Here is an 18,047-nt window from a genome sequence, read left to right as displayed (position 1 = left end):
GCATCACTCCCGCTCTTCTCACCCTCGGTGTGTGCTGATTGGCCGATTAAACCGTGCCCCCTCACTCCCATTGGCCACTCCTCCCCACGCTCCACCCCCTCCCTTTCCCCGCCCTCAGGGCGGACCTGGGTGGGAACTGCGCCCCCCCGCGGGCAGCGCGGGAAAGGCGGGGTGCGGACCTGGTTGAGGACTGCGAGAGCGGGGTCGGGGGTGTCCGTTTTAAGTAGAAAAAGGCGGATTTTGGGGCCGGTTTTGCAACGTTTCGCATTAATAAAGAGCGGGTGTTTATAAAACTGAAGCTTGAAAGCTGCTTTTTAAAATCGTTGCTTTGTTATACACAAAAAAACAACCAGTTTGGGTGTATTGTCCATGATTTGTGATGCCCCCAAACCACCAATTATTAATTGTGAACTAATAACTGTGTGCTAATCATTGTGTTAATAACTGATTTTTATATCCCAAACCCACCATTTGGGGTGAATTGATGACTAATTTAATATACCCCAAACAATGGGGAGAACCCCCCCAAAATCCTCTGGGGAGTGGGTGCAGACTCCAGGCAGGACCTGGTTGACCAAAACAACCTCAGTTTTGGGTGAGATCTCCATTTTTGACCTTTTATTCTGCAAAATAACCTTTCAGCACCGCGAGCGGTGGTGACAGAACAACGCTCAGCTGGGGCACCAAACGCCTAAAATAACGAGGGGAACCCCCCCAAAACTTTTTCAGGAGCAGGTGCCAACTCCGAGCAGGAGCCACGGGTGGGAATTCTGAGGCGGAATTTCCGTTTTCAACCTTTTATTCTGCAAAACCACCTTTGGCCCCCATTCTGGAATGGCCTCTGGAAACCAAAGAACCAAGCCCCCACCATGTGACAGTTCAACCCCATCCGTGTGCCAAGGGCTCCTTTGTGGTGCCACAGCCTGTCCTCTCCATTCCAGAATGGGCCCTGGCAACCAAAGAACCAACGCCCTACAACCCCAAAGTGAAGCCCCACCCATGTGCCATGGGCCCTCTTGGGATGTCACGGCCTATCCCCTCCATTCCAGAATGGCTGCTGGAAACCAAAACACCAATGTCTCACAGCCCCTAGTGCAGCCCAACCCATGTGCCATGGGCCCCATTGTGATGTCACAGCCTGTCCTCTCCATTCTGGAATAGCCCCTGGAAACCAAAGAACCAACACCTCACACCCCCACAGTGCAGCCCCACCTGTCTGCCATGGGACTCTTTGTGAAGTCACGGCCTTTCCCCCAGGAAAGAAAGCCTGGAACCTTCAGGTTTCAGATGCAGTTGGAGGGCCACCCTGGGCACTCCATGGGCAGCAAGAGCTTTCTGTCCTGGCCCTTTTTGTCTGGCAGGAATCTTCAGCTGTGTTCAGTTTGGGCAGTCAGACTGGCAATTTCAGCACAGGGCTCCTGCAAGTGAACGACAGCCCTTCCCTCCAGGAAAGAAACACCTTACCCTCGGTCTCTTCTCCTGTTCCTTAAAACACAACCTGCAGGGGAGCTTTCTGGGATCTCTTCTCTTGGGAATTGGGAAGACAGACCCACTCCCATGTTTAACACCTCAGGCAAAACCACCCTTTGAACACCTTTCCCAACCCTCCCCAACCTTTCCCAAAGCCCAGATTTTACAGGCGTCCTGTAATTCTGGCCCAATCTCACCCAAGCCCACAAACCATGACAGAAACCTCTCAGCCTCACGCTGCGTCCTTCCCATTGCTGTGCCTTATGTGCAGGCAAAAGGCCTTAAAATCAAGGACCCAAAATTCATGGCCTGTTCTTTTTCCCAGAAAAGAAGGCGTGGTGAACTCTCCAGACCAGGGAACTGGAAGATCTCCCCAAAACTCCTTTGGTACACGCTGCAGGGCCAACGATTCCTCTGCTCTGCCCTGTCGGCGCTGCTTTGTCTCATCTGGGTCCCCAGAAACTGTCAGTGAAAGCCGGGGAATAAAATCTCTGAGCAGTTGGTTGGGTTCCAGAGGTGACCCTACTTCATTCAGCGCTGAAGGGACACAGCAATTGCTCTCTAATACATGTACATCAGTTCTCAAAACTTTTAACTCTTTTTACATTTTAGCAGACAAAAGAATTCTTGTCCCTTGGTTTACCAGTTCTCTGCAGGAATTCTTCTTCTCTCTTCTCTTGGCTCTCGATTTCTCACTTTGCATGATACTTAGTCCACAGTTTTTGTCCTTTTCTTGTCTTTTCCCTGGATAAAGAGAGCCTCAGTAACTGTCTGTGTTAGTTTTGTCTTCGTCTCTGGTTTCTCTAAGGGTCTTTGTGGTTTAGAAATTCTGCCTTCTTGGTGTCCAGGTCTCAAAAATAGATTTCTCTGCCAGGTCTCTGACCACTGAAATAGGGCAGGCCTTAAGCTTTTACTTTGTTTTTCTAACAAATGGCCATGGCCCAGAACTTGTCCATCATCCATTGTCTATTGCCCCCATTCAATCTCCTGCCAGCAGTTTCTCCCCACTGCTGGGTGGGCTCCTTTGCCAAGCACTAGAACTTGTTGGGTAACAGGCCCAGTCCTGTTGCCTATTTTTCGTGGGGATGTGCAGGAGGGCATTGAGTCTTCCATGAGCAAATTGGCAGAGGACCCCAAGCTGGCTTGCAGTGTGGATGTGCTGGAGGGCAGGAAGGCTGTGCAGAGGGACCTGGACAGGCTGGACCTCTGGGCCGAGCCCGTGGGCATGAGGTTCAAGAGTGCCTTTGGTGCCTTTGGGGCCTCTGGCCACAAGAACCCCCTGCAGCTCCAGGTCGGGGGCAGAGGAGCTGCAAAGGGTCCCTGTGGGAGAGGCCCTGGGGGTGCTGGTGGACAGAGGCTGAACCTGAGCCAGCGGGTGCCCAGGTGGGCAAGAAGGCCAAGGGCAGGCTGGCCTGGATCAGAAAGAGTGTGGCAGCAGGAGCAGGGCAGTGATGCTTCTGCTGGACTGGGCACTGGTGAGGCCACCCCTGGAGTGCTGTGTCCAGCTCTGGGCCCCTCAATTCAGGGAGAACCTTGAGGGGCTGGAGTGGGTGGAGAGCAGGGCAATGGAGTTGGGCAAGGGTCTGCAGTGCATGGCCTGTGAGGAGCAGCTGAGGGAGCTGGGCTTCTCCAACCTGGAGATGAGGAGGCTCGGGGCTGACCTTCTCCCTGTCCACAACTTCCTGACAGGAGCCAGGTGGGGGTCAGCCCCTTCTCCGAGGCAACAGGCGACAGGACAAGAGGACACGAGGACCTGCCTGTCAGGGGCTGTTTGTCAGGGACAGGAGCAGGACTTTTTGGAGAGAAACAGGGATTAGGTATTGAAATGGGCTGCCCAGGGAGGTGGTGGAGTCACCGTCCCTGGAGGTGTTTAAGCAAAGACTGGCCATGGCACTGAGTGCCGTGGTCTGCTTGACGTGCTGGGGATGGGGCGTAGGCTGGACGCTGGTTGATCTCACAAGTCTCTGCCAACCTCAGGGACTCTGGGCTTCTGTGCCAGCCCAGCCTTTGGGGACAGCGTGCTGGTGGCTCCGAGGCTCCATCCTTGCTTTGCCTTGCCCATCTCATTGCACAGCAATGGGGCACAGGCTGAGCCCCAGGGACACCAGAGCCAGGCGGCCTGAGCTCTTTTTCCTGCAGCGTCTGCCTGGGGCAGCCCAGCCAGGCCTGAGTCTCTGCAGGAGAGGCCAAGCCCAGCCAGAGAGGGCTCAGCCCTCTGAGGCTGCACTCACTGCAAAGGGAACAAAACATTGGCCCAGAGGACATCCTGCCCCCAAATGGAGAACTGGAAAGGTCAAGAATAAAAAAGTCACCCCTCTCTATTCTTCAAAAAATGTTCAGACCTCTTTCCTAAAAGCATCCAGGACTCGGGTCACTCAGTTTTCTCTCTGACAAGGGTTTTTCCGTGGTTCCCCTCAATTCCCAGCCTGCCCAGGATCACTTATGAGGTCCCAACCCCCACTTTTTCCCCCTCTCCCACCCCTTACCCATCATCCCCCAATCCCCAACCCCCTCATGCTCACTTTGGTGGGTTCCACCTTTCTCGTTTCCCCCACTTTTCTGACCTCTCCCACCCCTTTCCCATCAGCCCCCAATTCTCAGTCTCGCTCCCCCTCCACTTTTGGGGGGTCCCACTCCCCTCCCACTCCCTTTGGGGTCCCACCACCCCTTTTATCCCCTCTGACTCACTGACCCCCCCCTTCCCAACACCCCCTCTCACCCCAGAGCTCCTCACCTGCAGCCGGGGGAGCTCCCAGTAACACCAGTGCCCATAAATGTCTCCCCCCAAAAAAGGGTTAGGTGGGGTCCTGGGTGGGCTCTGAGTGAGTTTGGGGGTTCCTTGGAGCATGGCCCCACTGGCTCCCAGTTCCCCTCTCTGTAGTTCCAGTCACTCCCAGTATGATCCCGGTCACTGACAGTCACTCCTAGGGTGGTTCCTGTATGGTCCTGGTCACTCCCAATAGGATCCCAGTTGCCCCCAAGGTGGTCCCAGTTGCTCCCAGTCCCCCCCACGATGGTTCCTTTCCCTCTCAGGGACTCCCAGTCTGAGTCCAGTATGGCCCCAGGCACATTCAGTCACTGCCTGGACGAGGCCATTTGCCCCTGCATGGTCCCAGTTGCTCCCAGGATGATCCCACTATGAGTCCAGACATTCCTAGTATGATCCCAGGAACTTGAAGTATGAATCCAGTTTGATCCCAGTCATCCCCAGTATGGTTGCAGGACCTCTCACATACTCCCAATATTATTGCAGTCACTCCCAGGATGATCCCATTATGAACCCAGTTGCCCCCAGCGTGGTTCCAGTTGCTCCCATTCACCCCTACTGTGCTTCCAGTCACTCCCAGTATCATCCCTGTCACTCCCAGCCACTGCCAGTAGATCCCACTTGCCTCCAACATGCTCCCAGTCACCCCCAGTATCATCTCAGTCACTTTTAGTCATACCCAGTATCATCCCACTATGATCCCAGTCACTCCCGGTACGATACCAGTCTCTCCAAGTAGGATCCAAGTTACCCCCTGCATGGTCCCAGTTGCTCCCAGTCACCCCACTAGAGTTCCACTCCCTCCCAGTCCCTCCCAGGACCATCCCAGTAGGATCCCAGTGACACCCCAGATGGTGGCACTCACACCCAGGATGAACCCAGACATGCCCTGGCACTCCCAGTAGAAAGCCATTTGCCCCCAGCAGGGTCCCAGTTCCTCCCAGTCACTGACTGTGGTTCCAGTTGCTCCCAGTATGATCCCTGGCACTCCCAGTCACTCCCACTGTGATCCCAGTCAGTCCCAGTATGATCCCAGTCACTCCTGGTCTCTCCCAGTATATCCCAGTTGCTGCCAGTGTGGTCCCACTCACTCCTGGTTTCTCCCAGTAGCTTCCAGCATAATCCCAGTCGCTCACAGCCACTCCCAGTCACCCCCAATATGGTCCTAGTTGCTCCCAGTATGATCCCAGTCACTCCCAGTATGATCCCACTTGCTCCCAGTATATCCCAGTTGTGCTAACATGGTTCCAGCTGTCCTCAGAATGCTCCCAGTCACTCCCAGTATGACCCCAGTCACCCTCACTGTGGGCCCAGTGGCTCCCAAGATGATCCCATTGCCCCCAGCATGGACCAACTTGCTCCCACTGTGGTCCCAGTATGACCCCAGTTATCCCCAGTGTGGTCGCAGTTGCTCCCAGTTCCTCCCAGTGTGATCCCAGTTGCTCCCAGCAGAGATTCAGTTGCTCCCATTATGATCCAGTATGATCCCTGTATGATCTCAGTACAATCACAGTTATCCCAGCATGGTCCCAATTGCTCACAGTTGCCCCCAACACGGTCCAAGTCACTCCCAGTGTGGTCCCAGTCACCCTCAGGATGGTTGCAGACTCTCCCAGTATAGCCCAGTTGCCCTCAGCATGCTCACAGTCACACCCAGTTACTTCCACTTGCCCCAGGATGCTTCCAGTTCCCATCAGTAGGATCCCAGTCACTCCCAGTCTATGCCAGTTGCCTCCAGAATGCACCCTGTCACTCCCAGTCACTCCCAGTTTCTTCCAGGTTGATCCCAGTTTCTCCAAGTGTGTCCCCAGTTGCCTTCCAGCACGGCCCCACTGGATCCCAGTTCCCCTCTGAGTAGTTCCAGTCACTCCCAGTATGATCCCAGTCACTTACAGTCACTTCCAGGATGGTTCCTGTACGGTCCTGGTCACTCCCACAGTGATCCCAGTCACTCCCAGTCACTCCCAATAGGATCCCAGTTGCCCCAAGGTGGTCCCAGTTGCTCCCATTCCCCCTCATGACGGTTCCTTTCCCTCTCAGGGACTCCCAGTCTGAGTCCAGTCTGGCCCCAGGCACTTTCAGTCACTGCCTGGATGATGCCATTTGCCCCCTGCATGGTCCCAGTTGCTCCCAGTATGATCCCACTATGAGTCCAGTCACACCCAGTATGATCCCAGGAACTTGGAGACAACTTCCAGTACGAATCCAGTTTGATCCCAGTCATCCCCAGTATGGTTACAGTCCCTGTCACATACTCCCAGTATTGTTGCAGTCACTCCCAGGATGATCCCTGTCAGTCTCAGGATGATCCCAGTATGAGCCCAGCACAGGCCCGGCTGCTCCCACTCTGATCCCAGTTTCCCCCAGCGTGGTTCCAGTTGCTCCCATTAACCACTTCTCTGGTTCCAGTAACTCCCAGTATGATCCCAGCCATTCCAGTACAATACCACTCTATCCTAGGAGGATCTAAGTTACCCCTGCATGGTCCCAGTTGCTCCCAGTCACCCCACTACAGTTCCAGTCCCTCCCAGTATGATCCCTGTCACTGCCAGTCTCTCCCAGTCTCTCCCAGTTACTTCCAGTCTGTCCCAGTCGATCTCAGCATGCTCCCAGTCACACCAATTATGCTCCCAGTCAGTTCCAGTGTGGTTCTAGTCACTCCCAGTATGATCCCAGTTGCCCCCAGCCTGGTTGCTCCAGGATGGATCAGGAATGGGGACAACCCGGAGTTCCCCCCGTGTCACCCCGTTCTGGGGGGGCTCTGGGGGGGCACCTGCACCCCAACACGGCACCCAGTGCTCCACAAAAGGGGCCGGGACCCCCCGACACCGCCCCACAGACCCACAAGAACCCCCCAACCCGCTCAGAGCCCACCCAGAGCCCCCAAACCCCAAATGTGGGGAGACCTTTCTGGGCACTGGGGGTGCCGGGAGCCCCCCCGGCTGCGGGGGCAACTCCCCCGTGTGCCGGCAGAGCCGCAGCGCCCAGCGCTCCCCACCTCGAGCCCACCGGCGCCCCCCCCTCGCCCCCAGCGCCCCCCGGGACGGCAATTTGGGCAGGGGGGAGGGGGGGGCGCCCAGGCCGGGCCCCCCCGCGCTGTCCCGGCCGTGGCGGCTGCGGCGGGGGCCGAGTGCGGGCGGGAGCGGCCAAGAGCCCAGCGCTGCCCCATCCCGACCTGCCCCAGCTCCAGCCCTGCTCCTGCCGCGGGAGGACATGGCTTTGGGGGCAAGGGGGCCCAAGGGGGGCCCAAGGGGGGCCCAAGGGGGCTGGGCCAGGGGGGGAAGGGCTGCAGGGGGCGGATCCCGGAGGAGGAAACCCGCCAAAAGCGGCGGCCCAGCCGAGGGAGGAGCCGAGCGGGATCCCAAAGAAGAGCAGCCAAAAGGTCCTGGCGGTCGCTCGGCAATGGCGGGGGGGGAGAGAGCGGTTTGGGGACCCCCCGTGAGAGCCGGGGGGGAACCCCGGTAGCCGCGGAGTGGGGAGAGCGGAGAGGGGCGATCCCGGAGCTGGGGGACCCCCGGAATGCTGGAGGGGGGGGGAGCAGAGAGGGAGCGCCGGGCCCCTTAAGCGGGGGTCCCGGAGAGGGGGAAGGCCTTGGAGTGTGGAGAGGAGGGGGGGCCTTGAGGCGGGGTGGGAGCCGAGAGCGCCAAGAGGTTTGCGAGGGTGGGAGGCGAGAGAGGAGGGCCGGCCGGCCCCGGGAGGCAGAGTGGGGAGAAGTGAGCCCTGGGACCCCCCTGGCAACACTAAAGGGGACCCCGGAGAGTGGGAACCCCCCGGAGCCGCGGGACCCCCGGCAGCCCGGAGAAGGGGGAACCCCAATGCAGGCAGAAGTGCCATCAGGCCAGACAGGGGGGACCCCCCTAACCCCAGAGAGCAGAGAGGGGGAACTCCTGGGAGGGGATTTTGGGCTGAATGTTTGTGGTTTTGGGGTTTTTATGGGCACAGGATGCCTGGTGAGTTCTAGGGCTGGACTTGGGCAGGAGAAACACCCAAGGCAATGTGCTCACCCCTTGTTTCCCCCCCCCCCCTCAGGATTTCTGCTTCCCAAAGCTTGGGCGGATGGAGGAGGAGGCTGCAAGGAAGAGGAAGATGCTGCGGGCCCCCCAGGCAGGTGAGGAGGAAGTCAGTGCCCCTTTGGGTTGGTCTTTTGTCTTTTGTGGCCGTCCTGCCGGGGCCGGAGTTGGGGGGATGTCCTTGGGCTTCCCTGTGGGCCAGAGGCAAATCCCCTGCCTGTCCTTGTTGCTTCCTGCCCCAGGCCCCGAGGTGAGGCCGGAGAGCGCGGAGGACAAATCCCGGCGGCAGAGCCTGGTGGGAGAGGCCGTTTTGAAGGGCTCCCCGGCGCAGGAACGCAGCGGGGAGGAAAAGGGCCGGAGATGCCCCCGCAGGAGGGGCTCCAAAGCCAGCCCAGGGGGCTGTGAGGAGGAAAGAGCCAGCGTGTGCCGGGAAGGCGGCCGGAGCTTGAGGCGGAGCTGCGAGCTGGTGGTCCCTGAGCAGCCTCCCAGCAGAGAGGAGCACTTCAGGTGCATAGAATGTGGGAAGAGCTTCAGGACGAGCACCAACCTCCTGAGGCACCAGCACATCCACAGTGGGGAACGGCCCTACAAGTGTAGGGAATGTGGGAAGAGCTTCAGTGACAGCGCCCACCTACTCCGACACCAGGTGATCCACAGTGGGGAAAAGCCCTACACGTGTGGGAAATGTGGGAACAGCTTCAGCCAGAAGTCCTGCCTGATCCGCCACCAGCTCATCCACACTGGAGAACAACCTTACACCTGTGGGGAATGTGGGAAGAGCTTCAACCGGAGATTCAACCTCCGCACTCATCTGGGCCTGCACTCCAGGGAACGGCCCTACAAGTGCTTGGAATGTGGGAAGAGCTTCAGCCAGAGCTCTGATCTGATCCACCACCAGAAGATCCACAGTGGGGAACGGCCCTACAAGTGCCCGGAATGTGGAAAGAGGTTTAGAACCAGCTCCCATCTCCTCATGCATGAACAGATACACACGGGGGAGAGGCCCTTCCGCTGCAGCGACTGCGGGAAGGGCTTCAAACGCAACTCCCACCTCGTCATCCACCGTCGCATCCACACCGGGGAGAAGCCCTACAAGTGTGACGAGTGTGAGAGGAGCTTCACCAACAGCTCTGCCTTGACCTACCACCAACGGACCCACCAGTAATGGAAGCCCCGAGTGCCCCAACTGCGGGAAGAGCTTCGGCCGCTGCTCCAACTCCATCAGCCATGGGAGGACCTGCATTGGATGATCCACAGGGACCCCCGTTGGGCACAGACCTGGTGACCAACATTCCTGGTGATCCATGTTGGGCAGTGTATTGGGGCCTTGGGCATAATGTATTTAAGGAGGAAAAAAACCTTGTGCAGATGGAATTGGGTGCAGAGAGGAGCAGAGTGGGAATAGGGGAGAGGAACAGCTCTGCAGACCCCCAGGGCAATGCAGGAGGAGGGGCAGGAGGTGCCCCAGGCCTAGAGCTGAGATTCCCCTGCAGCCCAAGGAGGAGCCCACGGCGGAGCAGGGGATGCCCACAAAGAAGGATGTGAGCCCGTGGGCAGCCCGTGCTGGAGCAGAGTCCCTGCAGCTGCTGCGGCCCCAGAGAGCTCCAAGGGTCTCATCAGCACTGCTGGTTGTGGGGCCACTCAGAGGGGCTTTAGGCACAGGAATTGTCCTTCCTGGCCCCAATGGAAGTCTGTGACTTTCTCTGAAATTTGGAGAACAAAAATAGGATTCCACTTGGGTTGTTCTTCAGGTTGTTCATTAAAAAAGCAGGAGCTCATTGTCTCAAGGACTTGCACAGCTCCGAGGGGTTTTCAGTCCCAGCCCCCCAGGTCACCCCCCAAGGTGCTGGACGGCCCTTCAGACCCACCTGAGCCCACCCCCCATGTGCCCACCCTGTGCAGGGCAGCTCGGGGAGCCCCCGGGACAGGGGATGGTGCCTCTGGACCTGCCTCCCGAGGGGCTTTTGCCACCCCTGGGGGGCACAGAGGGGACAGGGGCACCCTCAGCTCCTCCTGCCACGAGCTGAGCTGGGACAACAGCCTGAGCTCCCGGGGTCTGGGCAGGTCCTGCTCCCTCCTGGGGCTTTGCCTGGATGCTCCTGTGCTCCTCAAATAAAAACACAAAAAGCTCATAATCCCCCAAGGGCCCAGCAGTCACAGCTCTCCTCAGCAAAGCAAAACTGGTTCCATAGGAGTGATTTGTGGAATATTTATAAGGAAAAATAGTCAAAACACCAGACCAAGGATCAACTGACAGAGACGAAAATACCTGTGGAAGCTGCTGTTGAGTCACTGGCAACTGCAAAGTGTTTCTATACTTACTAAAACTATATAACCCCCCTCCATCAATGCCCAGCAGGTGTTGTTGGCATCACTAGTGTAAATAAAATTATTACCAGGCTGGTACTTGCCCAGGTGAGAACCCTCTGTCTGTGTCTGCAAAGGGAAGACCCCAAAGGATGATTTTTTTCCTTTCCCAGTGCTTGAATTTTTAATAAGGTTTAATTGATGCCATGTTTTGTTCCCGTACCCAAGCCCCAAATTCCTCCTGGTGGGGCAGCCCCGCCAAGCTTTGCAGTCGGGAAACCCGATCTGGGGGTTTGCTCCCTGTTCCTCAGGTGCTTGAACACAGCAGAGGGGCAGCGGGACCCCTCCAGCCCCGCCCCAAGAGCCTGTGGGGGCAACTCCCCGGGCAGCCCAAGGGACAGCACCAGGGCGGCCGTCAGGGCCCCGAGGGGACAGCGGGGACAGCGGGGGGGCTGCGGCGAGGCCCCCCCACGGCTCTGGAATGGCAGATCCAGAATGGGGGTGGGGAAGGGGTGCGGAAAAAAGGGGGGGCTCGAGAGCAGCCGTCACCCCCCACCCCCAGAGCCCGAGGCAGGGTGTCCTGGGGCAAAGCCCTGGTGAGACCCCCCAAAGCCCTGCAGCACCCCCTGCACAGGGGGATGCAGGGACTGGGAAAGGGATTGCAGGGGTTGTGGAGCTGGATACAGGGGTGTAGGGGGGTCCCAGAGCTGGGGAAGGAGATGCAGGGGGGTCTCAGTGCCCAGGAACGGGGATTCAAGGGGGGCCCGGGGTCAAGGCAAAGGGGGGCTCCCCCCGGGATAGGGGGTCCCGGGGGGGCACACACGACCCCCGGGGACCCCCCTCAGCTCCTCCCACGGGCGAAGGCCGAGCCCCAGCCCAGGGAGACGAAGCCAAAGACAGAGCCCCGACCCCCGTCAGCAACTTGGGGGGGCGGCGTCCGGCGGCAGCTCTGGGGGGGGGGGGGGGGCAGGACCCGGGAAACGGCGGCGGCTGCTGGGAAGGGACCGGGACGGGCTGGGATGGACTAGGACAGACTGGGACGGACTGGGACACCGGGATACAGCAAGAGCAGGACTGGGACCCCTAGGGACCAGAACTGGGGCAACAGGGATCATACTGGGAGCAACTGGGACTGTCACCAAACGGGAATAAAACTCTCTGTCACTGGAATGTCAGGATTAGAAAGCGGTTTTATTTTTTTCGGCACTGGGTGCGGGGGTGGGGGGTGGGGGGGTCTCCTCCCATCACCCCCACACTGGGCTGTCTCACACCCTGGTTTCTGTGGATGTAACTAATACATGTGCATTACACTTCCCCAAACTCATGCATATATACTAAACACTCCCACAGATTCTCTTACACATTTGAATCAGTTTCCAGAACTCATTTACATCAGAGTAGGGGTCTCTCGAGGGTCTCTGGTGGCCCTTTGGGGAACATCCCTTCTTCACATTATCCTTCTTTGGTCACAGGCCCGAAAAACCAGTTTCTTCTTCTGGAATGCTTCCCAGCTCTGGGGGCTGGCCAAGATACTCCTTCTTATCAGTGCTGCTTTTCCCGGCATCAGACCTGGCCCCGGGGGGATCGGGGGTCGTTCCCAACCGGCTCCGCTCCGCCCTTGGGCCCCGCTGGGGCCGCCCCGCAGTTCCCACCCGGCTCCGCCGCACGGCCCGGGCCCCGCGTGTCCCGCTGCCGCCTGCCCGGCCCCGCCGAGCCCAGAAACGCCGCCAAATCGCTCAGAGGGACCAAAAACCCTTCCCGTGGGCAGCGAGGGGCGCGGGGGGTCCCTGTGAAGGCCCTTCCCCTCAGTCACTGCTGGGCACCCGCCGCCCCCGCCCCGAGCCGGGGCCCTTCCCAGCGCTCCCAGTGTGCCCAGCCAGCCCCGAGCGCCCCAGGGAGGGCTTCAGCTGGGCACGGCACACAAGGGCTGCTGGGGGGTCCCACCTCACTGCGGGGCCCTTGGTTCTTCCCGGGCTGGGCAAACCCGGCGGGTGGAGTTTTGTGCCAGAACTCTGTCCCCTCCTGCGCTCGGCCCACGGGATTCGGGGCCGTTTTCCCTTTTTGGGGCAAATAAATCCCAGGTGTTGAGCACTGACAGGACGCAGCAGCCCTGCAGCCTGCGGAGCCCGGGCTGGCCTGTGCCTGGCAGAGGGACAAAGCAGCTCAGGGGCAAATGACTCCTGGTTAATTGGCCTAAGAAATTGCTCCTAATTAGGGGGCAGACAAGTGAGGCCCCAGGGCTTCCTGGCCAATGCACACAGCTGGGAAAGCCCAGCCAGGAGCTCCACAACGCTGTATTTGTGTCTATTTTCAGACAGATCTGGCATTTCATTCATCAATTCTCGACATTTTATACCTGTTTAATGATATTTTATTGATTCTCTTCAAGATCAGGATCATCATCTGGATCCTTACGGACATGGTGCTTTCCAAGGAGAGCAGGACACAGGTAGAGCCAGGAGAACCAGCCTGCAATCACACAGTGCCACCGGGGAGAGATGTTGTAGAGCAAAGACTCCCTTCAGGTTGGAAGGAAACTCTGCATTCAGTGAGCTGCCTGGAGAATGTGTGCCCACAGCTCTGTGGGAAGCTGAGAGCAGGGAATAACATTCCCAAGCAGCTGCAGCTCTGCCCAGAAAGAAGGACTGTCTGCAGGTTCAGACACTTCTGAGTTTGACCCTTCAGATCATAGTGACCCTTTCAGAGAAAACGCTGAGGACAAGTTGTGGTAGTTTAGTCTAGGCCTTCCTTGGTGACCAGTTTGTAACCAAGGAGCCTAACCCTGGACTATTGTGGAATGAAGTCACACCACCATTGAGTGCTGCTGTACCAGACATGGTGGAGCTCCAGTACGAGCTGCAGTCCAAGACAGCAAAGTGGTACGTCACCATCAACATCGCCAAGGCATTTTACTCCATTCCCTTAGCAGCACAGTGCAGGCCGCAGTTTGCTTTCACCTGGAGGGGTGTGCAGTACACGTGGAACCGACTGCCCCAGGGGTGGAAACACAGTTCAAAAATCTGCCATGGACTGATTCAGGCCACATTGGAGAAGGGCAAGGCCCCAAAACATATCCAGTACATTGATGACATCATTGTATGGGGGGACACAGCAGAAAAAGTCTTCGAGAAAGGAGAGGAAATCATCCAGATTCTCCTCAACGCCAGTTTCGCCATCAAGAAGAATAAGGTCAAGGGACCTGCCCGAGAGATCCAGTTCCTAGGGGTGAAATGGGAAGATGGACAATGACAGATACCAACAGATGTCATCAATAGATTGTAGCCATGACTCCATCGACCAACAAGAAGGAGACACAAGCTTTCCTGGGGGGCTGTATCACAACCCAAAGGGCTCCACACCTGGTTTCCTTTGCAACCCAACTGCTCTAAAATAAATGCTCTCTCTCTCTCTCTGCAAACACTGATCATCCAGGATTGGTTCACTTTAATTCACTCCAAGGGAAACAAGAGTCAAACAAAAATTCCTCCGGCCTGGCAGGGTGGGCTGTAACACTCCCCCGTGGCTTTTGGAACTGATTTAGTGCCCATACACACTAAACTCAAGCACAGCTTTGAAAAAACCTCCCCAAAAGAGGAGCTGGTTTTCCTGGTGCCTCCCTCCTGCTCAGGCCGGGAACTGGGCAGTGCCAAATGCCTGATTTGGGGCACTTTCCTGCCAGGAAAGTCAATCCCCCCTTTCCCTTCAGCGGCTTTAGGTGATTTGAGCCTTCAAAGCACCAGGACTGGCTTTGTTTTCCCAACTCAGCCTTGGCTCCTGCCAGCTCTGTGTGCCCTGGGAAGGTGTTGTCTCAAGGACTTGCACAGCTGAGAATCCCCCAAACTCCCCCCAGGCAGTCACAGCCTTTTTCTAACCCTCTTCCTTTCCCCAGGGCTGGTTTTTGTTCACTGTTTCCTATCCCAGCCTTTGCTCGCTCCTCTTGTCGCTGCTCCAACCTCCCACATAATTCAGTCCTGACCTGAGGGGTCCCTGCAAGGAGACACCTGGGGGTCACGGGGACCCCAAAGTGGGACCCCCAGGCTGGGCTGGGCTGGAGGGGGAGGCCCAGGGGAGACGGAGCAGGACGGGCAGGAGAAAGCTGCTTCTTCTTGCTCCTCTTAGTCTCACCTCCTCCTTCCCCCTCCCAAATTCCCTCTGGATCTGGCACAGCAATCTTGGGAAGAGAGAACTAAGCTCAAATCCAAACTTGCTTCATCCTGGGCCAGCCCAGCCCCCACACCCCCGATCTGCCTCAACACCCCCATCCCGGTCCATCCCACACCCCATCCCAGTATATTCCCAGCCCGGTCCATCCCACACCCCCATCCCAGTATATTCCCATCCCGGTCCATCCCACACCCCCATCCCAGTATATTCCCAGCCCGGTCCATCCCACACCCCCATCCCAGTATATTCCCAGCCCGGTCCATCCCAGCCCGGGTCTGTCTTTCAGTCCCAGCCCGGCTCGGCTTGGCAGGGACTCCAAGCCCCTCCCGTGCCAGCCCTGCCCCAGCAGGGCCATGTGGCAGCAGCCGATGCGGCTGCAAGGCCGGTCCCCCCCGGGCGGGAGCAGTGGCGGGCCCGGGGCAGCCAAAGGGGTCGGAGCGAGAGGAGCCGGGACGAGGCAGCGCTGCTGCGGCAGCGGCTCCTTCCGAGCCCGCCGGGGCTGGGCGGGAAGGAGGAGCCCGCGGGCAGCCGCTCCCTGCGCGGGCCCTGCGGAGGGGACAGGGCGGGACGAACCCGCCGGACCCCCCTCCCGGCCCCTCCAGCCGCGCCGGGGCCGCGCCCGAGCTCCGCCACCGCCTCCCCGAGTGCCCGCCCGGCTTGGCCCAGAATCCCAGCTCCCTGTGCTGAACCGGCCGCGGTTTACGGGAAACAGCCCTGGCGATGTGCCCGGAGCCGCTGCTTTAGGAGTCCCAGCCCTGGCGATGTGCCCGGGCTGGGGGCACTCTGTCCCAGTCTGTCCCAATCCATCCCAGTCTATCCCAGTCAGTCCCAGTCCGTCACAGTCCCTTCCCAGCAGCCGCCGCCGTTTCCCGGGTCCTGCCCCCCCCGCCCCCCCAAGATGCTGACGGGGGTCGGGGCTCCGTCTTTGCCTTCGTCTCCCTGGGCTGGGGCTCGGCCTCCGCCCGCGGGAGGAGCTGAGGGGGGTCCCCGGGGGTCGTGTGTCCCCCCCGGAGCGTGTGTGCCCCCCCGGGACCCCCATCCCGCTGTCCCCCCCTTTCTCTCCCCACGGAGCTCCTGCCCCAGCTCCCGCTCCCCCCTGGCAGGGGCTTTGGGAGCCCCCCTTTGCCTTGACCCCGGGACCCCTGCGGGGGGCAGTGGGGGCTGCCCAGGGCGGGCACTGGCCCAGGGAGATCGCCCCCCGCCCCCGCGGCATCCGCTGATCGCGGCGCTTCCCCCGCTTTGGCCCCAAAGCGGCGCCTTTAAGGCCGAGTTTAAGCGCAGGGCCCGCGAGTTCAGCTCGGCCCGGCCCGGGGGTCCCGCCGCTCGGGCCCGTCCAGGGGGCCCGGGGGTGGCGGGGGGACCCGGGCCGGTGCCGGGAGGGGTCTCGAAGGGGATCCCGGGGCATTCCCGGCAATTCCCCCGGGCCCGCCCCCCGCGCTCCCTCGGCCACTTTCGCTTTCGCGTCTCCCGAACTGCGCCCAGCGGGGCCAGCGGAGCAGCGCGATGGCTCCAGCGCTGGGGCTGGGGGCGCTCCTGGCGCTCCTGGGGGTCTTGGCGGTCTCGGGGGGGCAGCCCGAGGGTAAGTGGGACCCCCGGAACGGGCAACTCCTCAGCCTTTATTCCCGGGCACCGGCACTTCCCTGAACCTCCATTTCCGGGCACCGGGACCCCCCTGCACCCTCTCCCTCCGCACCGGGACCCCCTGAATCCCGATTGCTGGGCACGGGAACCCTCTGAACTCCCATTCCCGTAAGGAGACCCCCCTGAACACCCATTCCTGGGCACCGGGACCCCCCTGAACCTCCATTTCCGGGCACCGGGACCCCCCTGCACCCTCTCCCTCTGCACCGGGACCCCCTTAAACCTCCCTATGCGGCACCGGGACCGCCTCATTTCCATTCCTGGGCACCGAGACCCCCTTGAACACCCGTTCCCGGGCATGGGAACCTCCCTCAACCTCCATTCCCGGGCACAGGGACGCCTCTGGAGCCCCATTCCTGAGTCCTGGGACCCCCCGGAACCCCCATTCTTGGGCACAGGAACCCCCCTGGACCCCCATCCCTTGCTCCAGGACCCCTCTGAACCCCCTTATCCTCAACAAATACCCTCCTGTGCCCCTTTTCCTGCCAATCCTGCCTCTCCCAGCCCCCTCATCCTCCCTTTTCCTTGACCCTGGGACCCCCATTCCTGCCTTTCCCAGCCCCCAGCCCCCACTTGGCTCAACACCGGGGACCACTGGACCCCCCTTTCCTGGGCACAGGGACCCCCTGGATCCCCTATCCCTCCTCTCCCACTCCCAGCCCCCACTTTCCTTGAACCTTGGACCCTTCCCAGCTCTCCCAGTTTCACTCCCCTGACCCTTGGACCCCCAAACCCTCCAATCTCTGTGACCCCCCCAGTTCTCCACTCCCTGAGCTTCCTGCAGGGGGGTCCCAGGCACCGGGAACGCCCTCGACCGCAATTCCTGGGCACCGGGCCCCCCCCTCAACCCCCTTATCCTTCACCAACACCCCCCTGCACCCCCTTTCCTGCACATCCTGCCTCTCCCAGACCTACCTTTTCCTTGACCCTGAGCCCCCCTGGACCCCCATTCCTGCCTTTCCCAGACCCCGTTTTCCTCAACATCAGCCACCCCTGGACCCCCCTTTTCCTGGGCACAGGGACCCCCTGAATCTCCATCCCACCTCTCCCAGTGCCCTCCCCCCCCTTCCCCTGACCCTGGGACCCTGTTACAGACCGGACAGGGGCTGCAACCTGCTTCTTTTAGATGATTCCTTCCAGGGCGAGATTAAGGCCCAAACCTCCAAATGTTGGGTCTCACACACACAACTGACTTTATTGGTACCAATAAGGAACGGTAAAAGTGAGGGGGGGAGAAGAAGAGGGAGAGATGAGGAAAAGGAAAGGCTGCCAAAGGAAAGTGCAGAAAGGTTGCCAGCCCAGGGAGAGAAGCGGGTGCAGTCAGGCTCGGGCAGGCAGGGAAGCAGCGCTGGAGGGAAGCGGGTGGGGAGCAGAGCGGATCCGAGCCGAGCAGCAGAGCAGGGAGGTGGGACACGAGCGGGACGGAGCGAGGAGCGGGGCCAGCAGCCAGCACGGGCCCCTGGCCAACACCGGCTGGGCTGGACAGGACCGAAACGCGGGCACTGCCTTAAATCCCCCCGGTGGACGCTCCCTGGCCAGCTCGGCTCCGGGCAGAGCCTTGACTTTGAGACCCCCTGGACCCCCCTTCCCGCCTTTCCCAGCCCCCAGAGCCCCCTTTCCTCAACACTGGCAACTCCTGGGACCTCCTTTCCTGGGCACAAGGACCCCCTAGACTCTCCATCCCACCT

General features: G+C 59.8%; 1 protein-coding gene across 1 annotated transcript in view; it reads right to left on the bottom strand.

The window, feature by feature from the left end:
* The window catches only part of LOC135404761 (uncharacterized), a 257,462-nt gene that overhangs the window by 177,603 nt on the left and 61,812 nt on the right, over window positions 1-18,047 (bottom strand). The gene's annotated exons all lie outside the window — the stretch shown is intronic.

Source organism: Pseudopipra pipra, chromosome W, assembly GCF_036250125.1.
Source record: "Pseudopipra pipra isolate bDixPip1 chromosome W, bDixPip1.hap1, whole genome shotgun sequence".
In the NCBI taxonomy this organism is placed as follows: domain Eukaryota; kingdom Metazoa; phylum Chordata; class Aves; order Passeriformes; family Pipridae; genus Pseudopipra; species Pseudopipra pipra.
The sequence above is the reverse complement of the archived record's forward strand: the minus strand, read 5'-3'. Positions and strand labels throughout refer to the sequence as shown.